General features: G+C 40.6%; 1 pseudogene; it reads right to left on the minus strand.

Moving 5' to 3' along the window:
* Nucleotides 1-330: 330 nt before the first annotated feature.
* Nucleotides 331-2289, minus strand: LOC103734405 (annotated as a pseudogene).
* Between the last annotated feature and the right edge of the window lie 9858 nt (nt 2290-12147).

Below are 12147 nucleotides of genomic sequence, written 5' to 3' on the forward strand. Positions count from 1 at the left end.
TAATAATAGATGCGGACCTTTCCATTCACTTGTGAGAGAGTCCTTCCATCTCATCATGGGAGCAGGAGTGGGCTGAGTGAACGCCCCCCCCCAATGCTTTATTGCTGGTGGGAGGCCATTGGAGTCAAATTTTAGAAAGTTTAATACAAATAGAGCTCATTGTATAACAAAATTGGGATCCTTATAGCAGGGTCCTTTTCCCTAAAGCTGCCTAGCTACTGCAGAGGAGAGTCTGGGCAAGATCCATAAGAGAGTCAAGGAGAGAAGAGGCAGAGGCTGGTGGTTAATGATTAAGTGCTTGTCTAGCCAGCGTGTCTCTCTTGACTTGCATCAGCCAATGTAGATGCAATGCAAATCATTGGCACCAAAAGCAGCATTACACTTGGGGCACTTCCACTGACAAGTGTCATAGCATGTCTTCACACACTCAAAGCAGAATACATGAAAACACTTGGTAAGCACTGCATCTTTTTTTTCACATATTACAGCAGGGAGAGGTCAGTCGTGCCTTGTAGTCCTTTATCTCTTCCATCAGGATCTCATCACACTTCTGCACATTGTCTGACTTCTTGATGGTCTCCAGCTTCCTTCGAAGTCTAGAGATGTCCTCCTGGGCTTGTTTGAAATTGAACAAATCCTTTTCCTTGGTGACACTGTTCTCCACGATCTCATCCTGAAAGTCATGGAGCTTTTTCTGTGCCATCTCCAGTTGCACTTTGAGGTCATCTGCAAGCTGGGCCGCCTCCATTGCCTTGTGCTTATTTATCTCCAGGGCTTGGGTCCTGAGGCCCAGCTCCTTCTCTCCTGTGCCAATGTTACTCTGAAGAAGGTGCTCCTTCTCTTCCAGTTTCCTCACTACTTGTAACGGCATCCACCTGAGTCTTCAGAGTCAAAACCTGGTCTGCTAACTCCTCCTTTTCCTCTTTAAGCAATTTATGGATCTGATTGGACTTGATCTGCTCTGATGTTAGCTTGAAATTTGCATCATCCTTCTCCCGCAACTGCTGCATTAAGCGGATATTCTGCTCTTGCATGTCTTCAAAGGCCTGGCCTGTGACATCCATCTGAGAGAGGAGAGCTTCTTCCTCCTGCTTGGCCATTGCCAGCTTCTTCTGCAGGTACTCGATCTGCTCCTCCACAGCCCGGACCTTCCTCAGGGCATCCTCATCAACCATTTTCTTGTTCTATTTCTTCTCCTTATCCTCCAGATCCTTGAGTCTTTGTCTGAGATCTTCCAACTCTGCCTTAGACTTCTTCTCAGCTGCCATTAACTGCACTTTGTCTCTCTGTTCCTTTGGGGTAGAGCGGTACATGTCAAGCAGCAGTTTCATCTCCTTCTGATCTGCTCCTCCACAGCCCGGACCTTCCTCAGGGCATCCTCATCAGCCATTTTCTTGTTCTATTTCTTCTCCTTATCCTCCAGATCCTTGAGTCTTTGTCTGAGATCTTCCAACTCTGCCTTAGACTTCTTCTCAGCTGCCATTAACTGCACTTTGTCTCTCTGTTCCTTTGGGGTAGAGCAGTACATGTCAAGCAGCAGCTTCATCTCCTTCTGGCTCTCTTGTGCTTTGTTGAGTTTAATCTTCAATTTCTTGATAATTTTTGCTTCCTTTTTTCTTCCATCATCATGTTTCCCCTCTCTTTATCATTAGTAGTTAGAACAACCTCCATATTGCAGAGGATATCTCTCCCCAACAGGTTATGGGGAAGCCCTGCAGCTAGGAGCGGTTTAATAACTCCTGTATTGCCATCTGGGTCAGTCCAGACCATGGGACGTTGGACCTGTAAGTATTCTGTAAGCCCCAAAAACTTTGTATAGGCTGTCCAGGCTTATGGTGCCAATGAGACAAGGCTTCTTCCTGTCTGATTACAGTAATATCAGCCCCTGTATCAATTAGGCCTTTAAACTTATGGCCATCTAGGGAAAGTTGCATCCTAAGCATCATCCATTGGACGTGGGGGCTGTATTTCCTTACTTCCTCTCTTTGGGGCGGGGCTGAGGGGAGCCCCATTGCCCATTTAAAGGCACCTTTTTTATGGGTTTACCATCTGCATCCACCTCAGACCTACATTCTCTTGCCCAATGAAAGCCTTTGCAGCATCTTGGGCATTTTGAAGTGGGAACCTGGCTCCTTTTGGCCTCTTTCATAATCTTATTAGAACAGGTACATGACCAATGGCACTGTGCCCCACAGGCCCAACATTTGCCTTTTTCCAGCTTGGCCTGAGGCTGATGAGTAGCCAGTGCCTCAGCAAGGACTGCGGCATGGGCCCGAGTGGTCCCCACATCGCGGCAGGCCAGAATCCAATCAGAGACATCCTTGTGCCTAAAGGCAGGCCCTATGGCCAGGTGACATTCAGTGGAGCAGCCCTCATATACAAGGTCCTTTAGGGCGTCAGTGGCCCCCCAGTGACTGTTTTTCCTGTCCACACTTTGTTGGCATCTCTCAACGAAGTCAGAGAAAAGCTCACCTGGTTTTTGTTCCAGTTTGGTTAATTTGGTATCACTGCACGATTGGCATACTTCAAAAAGCATGCAGCGCACAAAGCCGTACTTGTTCAAAGTAGCGGGGAGGTCCCTGTGCCTGAACTTGGGGGTTCTCAAAATTCCGGCGTCCTATTAGAGCATCAATTCCAATGTTTTGGACATTGGCATTCCTATTGCACTCTGCGTGTTGTTGACATTCATCTTGGTAAATAGCTTTCCATAAAAGGAAACCGCCTCCCTGTAAGCAGGCACAGGCGATATTCTGCAAATCATAGGGGGTATTGGCCGAATGACTAATTTTATCTAATAATGGACCAAACCAGGGGGAATGAATGCCATCCTCAATTGCTGCTTTACACAGCTTCCTTAAGGTATCATGAGAATATGGATTCCAGACATGAGGGTTCTGTTGTCCCTGATTGACAGTAACTGGGAAGAACTGTAGAAAATCTCCCATTGTATCATAGAAGAGGGGCCTAGGTAGGAGGGGCTTCCAGTCCTCCTCCGGAAGGGAGGGGTAGTTGGACTGGAGGGGAACTTCCTTAAAGCTAGTGCAAGATGGTGGAAAGTAGCCATTGCCCTGTAATGGTGGAGCAGAGGCTTCCCTAACTTCCTGTTTTCCATCAGGGGAGCTCTCAAACCCCAATTCCTTATTTTTTATAGCATCGTTAACAGTCATAGTTTTATCAGAACAAGAATCCGTTAGTTTTGTTTAACTGGAAATGCCAGGGACAGGCCATCCCCAGCATCCTGTTGTATTCGCTCATCTATCTCCTTAAATAGGGGATTGTCCTGTTTAGGGGCTTCGGGGGAAACCCCCTGAATGGAGGCTAGAATGGCTGTCACAACGGGGTAGAACAGCCCAGACTGTGGGCATCCCTCTCTGACTTCTCTACACCGGGCCAAGAATAAAATGCATGCCTATTGTTCAGGATCCCAGCAATAAGTATCTGTAAACCAGGCGGCAAGAGCTAGTACTTCATCTAAAACCTTAGTTATATCCTTTTCTGTTACCCTAATTTGCCTACTCCTGAGGAGAGAAATCAGTGCAGCAGCACAGGTGCTGGCAGCAGCTGGATGACTATTCTCCATACTGGAGGACACTCACCCTGCAAGACGTACCCAAAGGGACTCAGGAACCATTCAGGAAGATGATCAGTGGAGACAGGAACAACACGCTACAGCTCTGTGGGGCAGGAAGCTTCGTGCCCCAAGTTGGGCGCCAGTTGTGGTCATCAAGTGGCTGCTCTCCTCCAGATATGGCCACTCTCCTGCTCTCTTAGTTCCCCTGATCAGTCGTCTAGTCTGGACCCCAGGGCTGGTGAGGAGACTGTGTCAGCAGAGCTGCATTCAGACAAAGAAGACCAGGTTCAGTGATGCACATCTGGTTTATTGCAGGAAGGCACAAGCTTATATAGGGATAGTGGTCCAATCACAGCACAGCAAGTAGTTTAAAGGTGAGGTATCCAAGGGTGGTGCACAGTACAGTAAGTAGTTTAAAGGTGAGGTATCCAAGGGTGATGATTAGGGAGTGGAGAGCTCTAGGCATCAGTCTCATGATCTGCCAATGGGAGCAAACTGTCACAAGGCATTCCTTGTGGCTCCAGCAGTTGGGCCGTTGCCTCAGGCCGGCTGTATGGCTGTCAATAAGACTTTTACCCTAGGTTCAAGCCTGTCTCCCACAAAGTTCTCCTATGATCTTCTCACGTGCTCTATGGCATGTTCATATGTGCATGCATACACGGAGACATAAATGAATAAAATTTATTTTTTAAAAAATCAGTCATTGTTTGGAAATGCACAGGAGACCCCAACCTTAGGCAAGGACCTATGGGCAGCTGATCACTAATGGGAGAGCGAGAGTTGTTCTTCTTTAAGTGAGTGATATTAGGTAGGCTGAATAGGATCCAGTGCAAGAATTCACATGGAGGGACATCTGAGTACACAAACTGACTGAATAGGCCTTAATATATGTGATAAAATGTATGAAATCTGGTGGGTGGGCTTTTGGAGGCTGTTGAAGGGGGTAAGGGTCTAAATATGATTTAGAAGTATTGCATGACATGCATAAAATTTCAATTAAAAATACACATTGAAAAAAAATTTTGTGATGGACCTGGAGAGATGGCTCTGAGGTAAAGGGCAATGAATATTCTTGCAGATGTCCCAGATTTGGTTCCCATCACACACAACAGCTAACCACTATCTGTAAATCCAGCTACAGGGAATCAAATGCACTCTTCTGACTTCTACAGGCATTATACAGTATGGGTGCAAGTATATATATGCGAAACATACAGATAAAATTTTGAAATAATATTTAAAAAATCAATCATAATGTTCATTTATAGGACAAATAGTGATTAGAGCAACAAAGTAAATGGCTACAAAAAGTCAACTTGACAGACACAAAATTTATATAAATCTATGATGAAAATACTTTGATTTTTCCTATAAGTAATGTTTGTTTTTAAAAAAAGGTTTATTTTCTTTCTATAGGTTTTTGAATAATATTCCCCATCTTCATGTAAGTCTTCAATACTTATGCTACTGTGCCTCTAATGGTGTAATATTGTCAAGTGAAATTCCTGAGTTTTTACAACCAGAGTCATGAATAAACAAAAATAGCAGACATCACTCCAGAATCATAAAAGAAAATAGAAATGAAAGCTTGCTATTATTAAAGATATATTTAACATTTCATATTCTTGTTTTTAGACGAATGAATATAATCATAAAAATCTAAATCCTCATAAGTCTTTAGGACAGTTTAATACATCAGACAAGGCTCAAGGGTCATCACAGAAGAGGAGGTACAAATGTGTAAGAATCATAATGGAGATGGAGAAGAGCACCATGAAATGCTGACTTCTGGATCTCAGAAGTGTGGTTCTTGATCTCACGAGCACACAGTAGCTATGTCCACCAGAACAGGGCCAACATCAAATCAAGACATCCCAAATCCCAGCACAGATGCTGTAGATGATATCTAGGCCCCACCTCATACTGAGTAGTATTGGCAGTGGGTATTTTCTGGGAATGTGAGTGTCAATCTTATTGAGGATGTGGCCAATGGTAGGATTCGCATGCTGTACTGTATGGTCAGCACTAACTAAACTTGGTCGATAATAAACTGTTTCAAAAAGACATGAATTTAGGGAGGGTCATAAGGGGATTTAGAAGGGGGAAATGAGAGGTAAATATATCATATGTTATTGTATCCATTTAAGAATTTTTAAAAGATAAAACTTTAAAAATAATGAGAATATTTAGAAAAAAGTCAGCCTGTATTACTCAGGCACTAAAAAAGTATTATAGTGACAGAAAAAAAAGCAGGAATATACAAACGGAAAGGTTACCTAGAGACAAAGGCAGAGAGGTAAGGTGATGTGTATACAAGGCAAAAAGCATTTAGAAACATTTATGTTCATGTCTGTGATAATTTTCTTGATTGCTGAAAGATTTGAGATGGCCCAAGTCACTGTAAACAGTGCCATCCCTAGGCTAGTAGGCCTGGGCACTATTATAAGGTAAGCTGAATAAGTCTGGGAAAGCAAACCCATAAGTAACTTTTCTCTTTGGTCTCTGAATCACTTCCTGCCTCGAGATTCCTATCCTGACTTCCCTAAGTGATAGACTATAACCTTTAAGGTCAAGTACATCTTTTCCTCCTCAAGTTGGTATTGGTGAAGTTTTATTACAGTAACAGAAAGTAAATTAGGGCACTTTAGTAATATAAATAATCATATCCCTTTTTGTTAAATGTGTTTTGTTTTAGTAGATATTTTTGTTTTATTGACTTTGCACTGCAACTTGAAACATACTGTGTAGCACAGGCTGGCCTCAAATTCACTATCTTCATGTTTTAGATTATGAGTGCTACTACACCTGCCTCTGTGTATCTTTTCTTTTAAAATTTTCTTAGTATACTTCAGCTTTTGCAGCATTAATGATAGTAATTATGTTGAAAAGGACGATGCAGATAGAAACAACAAGGTGAAAACTATTTATTTCTCTACTTCCTACAGCCTAAAGTGGATATTGATGGGCAAATCAGATTCTTATTTTTAATTCAACTTTAAGATATATGGACTTTATCTTAATTATGACATATTAAATGGACTCTTACTAGAACATATACATTCTAATCATTCTTTACCATTAGTGGTATTGCACATTTGTAAATAAACAAAACAAATTAACAAAGATTATGACTTGGTCAGCATCACTTAAAGCATTATAATTTGTGTTAAGAACTAAAATGTTTATTATTTTTATAAAGAACCAGAAAACACTGGTATCAACCTTTTACAGAAATAATGTTTCCATATCATTGTCTATGGTGGGAGAATAGGCACTGAACTCCCTGAATTGTGCTACCAGCATATGAATAATATGGAACAGTCATAAATTGAACTTTTCAGGACAGACGCCGAGTCACTGCTGAAGTGATATATGAAACTATTAATGGACCTCAGCAAGACTATCTCTTTTTCTTCATGCCAATAACCCAAAAAATGAAATGTAACTCACTGTGAAGGACAAAAATAAATGTGTCATACATGATATGTTAGTCCTAAAAATGAGGAGAAAGTGCACCTTTTTGAATAGTGTATTAATAAAAATGATTAATTTCTCTCTTCCTTTCCCTACCATATCTAGAATAGTAATTTCAGTGCACACAAATTCAGGGGTTTAGGGTAGTGTCAGTCATTTTTCTTCTTATAATTGATGCATAGTAGCTGAGTTATTCAGTTTTGGATACACTAATGATTCACTGAATTGTATTTTGTTTATACAGTGGCTTTTGCATCACTCCTAAGAATGAAGATAAGCTAACTTTTGGACATTGTAAATGCTATATGCAACATAAAAACATGAAATATAAACTTACTCTGTAACCTTGAGTAATGCATTCTTCATTTCATAAAATAGAACTGATCTCCATACATTCCAAATTTGATGGGAATATACAACAATATGTAGAACTGATCTGAAGTCCTTTACATTGTTTCATAAAAGTGAGGGGGTCAGGTATTAACAGATGTAGCATAATGGATTGTGGTCATTGTATGTTAATTAATCATAATAAACTCTAGACCATAATTCCTCTTAATGATAAAAAAAAGCCAAAGGACATTCTGGGATGATCATGTCATGAAATTCTCTTTCTCTTCTCTTCCGGAGGTACTGAACTCTTTCTCTTCCATACAATGATTTGTACTCAGACAAGTGAGGTTTTGAGTTCCAGAAAAATTCTGGAAGGACAAAATGACTAACAAATGCTGATTTCTTGATATGAACAGAAGATCCACCAAAGGGGAATTCAAATACTTAAATCACTAGAATTCAAGTGATTTAAGTGATAATGAATGGCATATCAGACTATTAAAAATATTGAAAGACACCGAGGACATATGACTATTGGTGATTATTGGGAAGTGACATTTTAGATTGCTAGTAAAATTTTGTAACAATTTCAGGATAAACCATGGGACAGTAGCAAAAACAGGTCATATTACAATAAATCTTTCTAGAATCCTGTGCTGAATTCTACGCTATGTAGAAAAATGTCACTATATAATTATATATGTATCAAATATCTTACAATATTATCGAAAAAATAGAAATAACTAAAATGGCAGGATTAGTTAGTGAGTAAAGAGTGATACACTGTTACTATGAGTTAATATCTAGTCATAACCAGTACTTAGGTATACAACCATTATTGTGAAATGGTTCTTGTGAAGATGAGAAATGATTCTACTTAATAAACATGAAATAACAGAAGTTTATTAAAATAGTTAAATTTATATAAGAACATGGCAAACATAATAGATGCTTTATGAGTTATCTTGCTAACCAATAGTAGAATGAGAGAATAAAATTCAGTAAACTTAAAAATGGGCAAAAGCCAGCATTTAATATTTGCCTTTCTGAAAAACATGTCCAAAGTTCTTCTCTGTTTCTGCAATAAAACACACCAGAAACTACTTATAGAATAAAGAGCTCATTTGACTTAACCAGGTAACAGTTCACCATTAAGAAAAATCAGAATAGGAACTCAGGCAGGAACTTGAAGCAGGAATTATGAAGAGACATGACTTAATGACTTGCTCTGAGACCGATGCTTAGCTAGTGTGTTATAGATCACAGAACTACTTGCCCAGGGAATGATGCTGGCACAGTAAGCTATTACCCACCTGTAGTAAAAATAATCAAGACTATTGCCAAAGACATAGGTTGATCTGATCTTGGAAACACCTCAATTCAGAGTCCCTTTTCAGGTAAATATAGTCTGTTCCAAGTTGACAGTTGATGCTAACTAGGCCAAATGCATATTATAAAATAATTACACAGCAGCTGGCTTTGAGATTATTAGTTTAAATCTTTCTCAGATACTCTTTACACAGACAAGTAAGTAAATTTTGCCTTTTCAAATTCTCAGTAAACTTATAAAACAAGCCAAAAAATTGTTGATAGAGACAAAGGTAGTAAAAACCCAATATGAATCTTCAACTTGACTAATTGATTGGACCAAAATCGTGGTTAAAAGCATTTTAACATATCCTCAAACATTTTCAGATACAGCCACTTTTTGAAAAGAATCTTTGAGAATCATTATGTCAGTCTTAGACTAATTATTTAAAATCTGTTCTCTATGTAGAGGTAAGCTATCATGAGAACATGATTCTAATCCTGAAGTACAATTATTAAAAATTTAAAATGAAGTGAGAGCCAATGAGCTGACTAAGCAGATAAATGTGTTTGCTGCCAATCCTGAAGAGCTGAGTTCAAACCCCAGGACACACATGGTGGAAAGAGAGAACTGATTCCTACAGCAAGGAAACACAAAACTTGTCTTCTATTTTCATTATGCTGTGTTATGTTAACTAAAGCTTACCACTCCTATGGGAACTGTTTTCTTTGAGCTTCTGTTTCCTCTCATGTTTCTCACTTCCCCTAGGTTCTGAATTGTTTCTCATAAAAATATACAGTGTATTGACCGGTAGGGTTAACACAGTAGAAACTGTATTAGAAAAGAAAACATGATGTGTATGTGTCCTTATATTATCTAGAGGGAAAAAGGGAGGCATAGAGGAAGGAAAACAGGAAGGAGAGAGGTTAGGGAGTGAGGGAGAAACCAAGAGAGGGAAGGAGAGACAGAGAAAGGGAGGAAAGGAAGAGTGTGAGAACAGCAGTGAGGAAAGAAAGGATGGAGAGTAAGGAATAAAAGGAGGGAGGAAGAAGGAAGGGAGGAATGAAGGAGAATGAAGAAGAGGTGATGATAAGGAAAACTTTGTCTTTTTTGTTTATTTAGTTCTGTAGGTATGAGGTTTTACCTACATGTATATAAGTACAACATTTGCATACAAAGCAAATAAAGGCTAGAAGAGGGCATCATATTCTCTGTAACTGGAGTAATGAAAGGTTGTGAGCCACTACGTGGGTGCTAGGAAAGGAACCTGTTTCCTCCGTAAGAGCAGTCAGTGCTGGTAACTGCTGGGTCATCTTTCCAGCACCAGAAACTTCAATTCTCTTATTGTGATTTTCTGCAAAATCAGACTGTAAAACCAGAATGTTGTCAATGACAACTGGCTTAATTGACCCAGTTTTCTGGTTAAATCAAATGATTGAGACAAAATCTGGCTCATGAAGAACTTTTAGTAAAAAATATTATATAAGATTTGGGATAGAAATAACCAACTCTCCCCACTAAGTTTAAACAGATGCAGGTGAATAGCATAATTAAGCCTTTATTTGAGAAAGGTTCAGTAATATGTACAAATGCCTTTAATATGGATGAGGTACAATGTCTATTAATACTGGAAAGTCTACAAAAAAGACGAGCACAATGTGGTATCCCTTAAAGGAGAAAACAATAAATGGTCATTCATACCAATGTATATAAAGCACTAATGAATGTTAAAATATATAATGTTTTGTGTATAAGTCATTGTCCAAAAATGCTTATTAACATTGATTCATTTCATCACTATTTTTTTTTCTTTTTTGAGGATGTGGTCACTGGTAGCATTTCCATATGTGGTATGAAAAACCAGAGGGAAATGTGTTAGATCAAAAGTCTACTGAAAAATATGCATGCAAAATCTATGCTTCTACAGTGGAACCTCTATACTTAAAGCTCATGGAACATAGAAGAACAGACTATAGAGAGAAAACTACTACATTGTTAGGGAAAGAGGAATTTACTGCTTGTTTGAATATACTGCTTGTCTGAATTTACTGCTTGAATTTACTGCTTGTAACCAATTAACTCAACTGGAGACACAGGCATCCGGAGGTAGAGGCAAGTGCTACAGCCCCCCTGGAGCCTGACCTGTTCTGTGTCATGTCATGTAGACATGTCTGCTTACACAAGATAACAAGAAAGAGTCGTGCTCACCCTTCCCTGATTGAGACACCTGAAGGAAGTTGTGACATTTCATTTTTCTTGAAGTTATTGGTTTGTGAAATGCTTGCTTTGAAACTATTGGCTGTATGAACGCGGGCTTTTGTGTAACGGTTGTGGGAACCTATATAATCTTTACCTAAAATTGCCTCAGGGTCGATAGCTCTAACCAGACCTGCATGTCTTGGAAGGACGGTCGGCCCCAGGTAGCTGGTTTAATAAAACTCTGCTTGATTTTTGCATCTCCATACTTGTGCATTTGTTCTCCAGAAGAGACCCACCGAGTCGAGTACCCTAACATTTTGGGGGCTCATCCCAGATTCGGGGGGTTCTTCTGGGGAACAAAGGACGAACGGAGGCAGAGTTTCTTTTCTCCGGACAGGGCAGTGTAAATCGAGGATGGCTCCCTTGTGTCTGTAAAATCCAGAATAAAGCGGGAATCGCCATCCCGTGTCTGGTCTTGGGTTCGAGTGCCGAGCAGGGAAGTCCAGGTTCGAGTCCCAGCACCTAGGGTCCAAGTGTCTCGGCCCTGGGGAGGAAGCCCGATCAGCAGAAACCTGGTGCCAGAGGAAGAGGAGGTCCAGCTCATTACCTTGAGGCAGTCTGAGTGGATGCCTTTTGGGAGAATCACGAGGAGTCTCGGGGATTCCAAAGGTGAGAGTGAAGGTGGTGAATGCGGTGTGTGCCAGGGTGAGAGGAGGACCGGTCCTAGCGAATGCAATGAGATGTGGTGCGCGTGCTTGATGGTTGTGCTAATTGTCTTACTGGGGGGGGTCTGGTTTTGTATTTTTCTCTACGCTCTCTATTTTAAAACGTTCCTTTCCTCCTTTTCCTTCTATTTATTCTCTGTATCTCCCACCCCTCTCCATCCCTCTCTCCGGCCACTGAGAAAGCCCCATGGGCATGGGTCAAGCTAGTAAGAGCCACAGGGCGCTTGCCACTGAAAGACTCTCGTGAGAGGATAAGGGGGTCCCAGGCATGAATCCCAGATAAATTCACTTCCCCCACAGAAGAAAAACTGGGCAACAACAGGCACCCGTCCACAAGCACACCCACTGGCCATCATTGTTTAGAGTGACATCTTTATTTCTCCCTTTTCATGTCTCTCTCTCTCTTCTGTGACCTCCACCATGGGCCAGACTCAGGGCACTCCTAAAAGTCTAATCCTCTCTCACTTCTCGGAGATGAATGAACGGGCTTTGAAATTGGGCCCTAGCATCAGGAAGGGTAAGTTTGGCACTTTCTG

Source organism: Nannospalax galili, unplaced genomic scaffold, assembly GCF_000622305.1.
Source record: "Nannospalax galili isolate Female #2095 unplaced genomic scaffold, S.galili_v1.0 scaffold433, whole genome shotgun sequence".
Lineage (NCBI taxonomy): Eukaryota > Metazoa > Chordata > Mammalia > Rodentia > Spalacidae > Nannospalax > Nannospalax galili.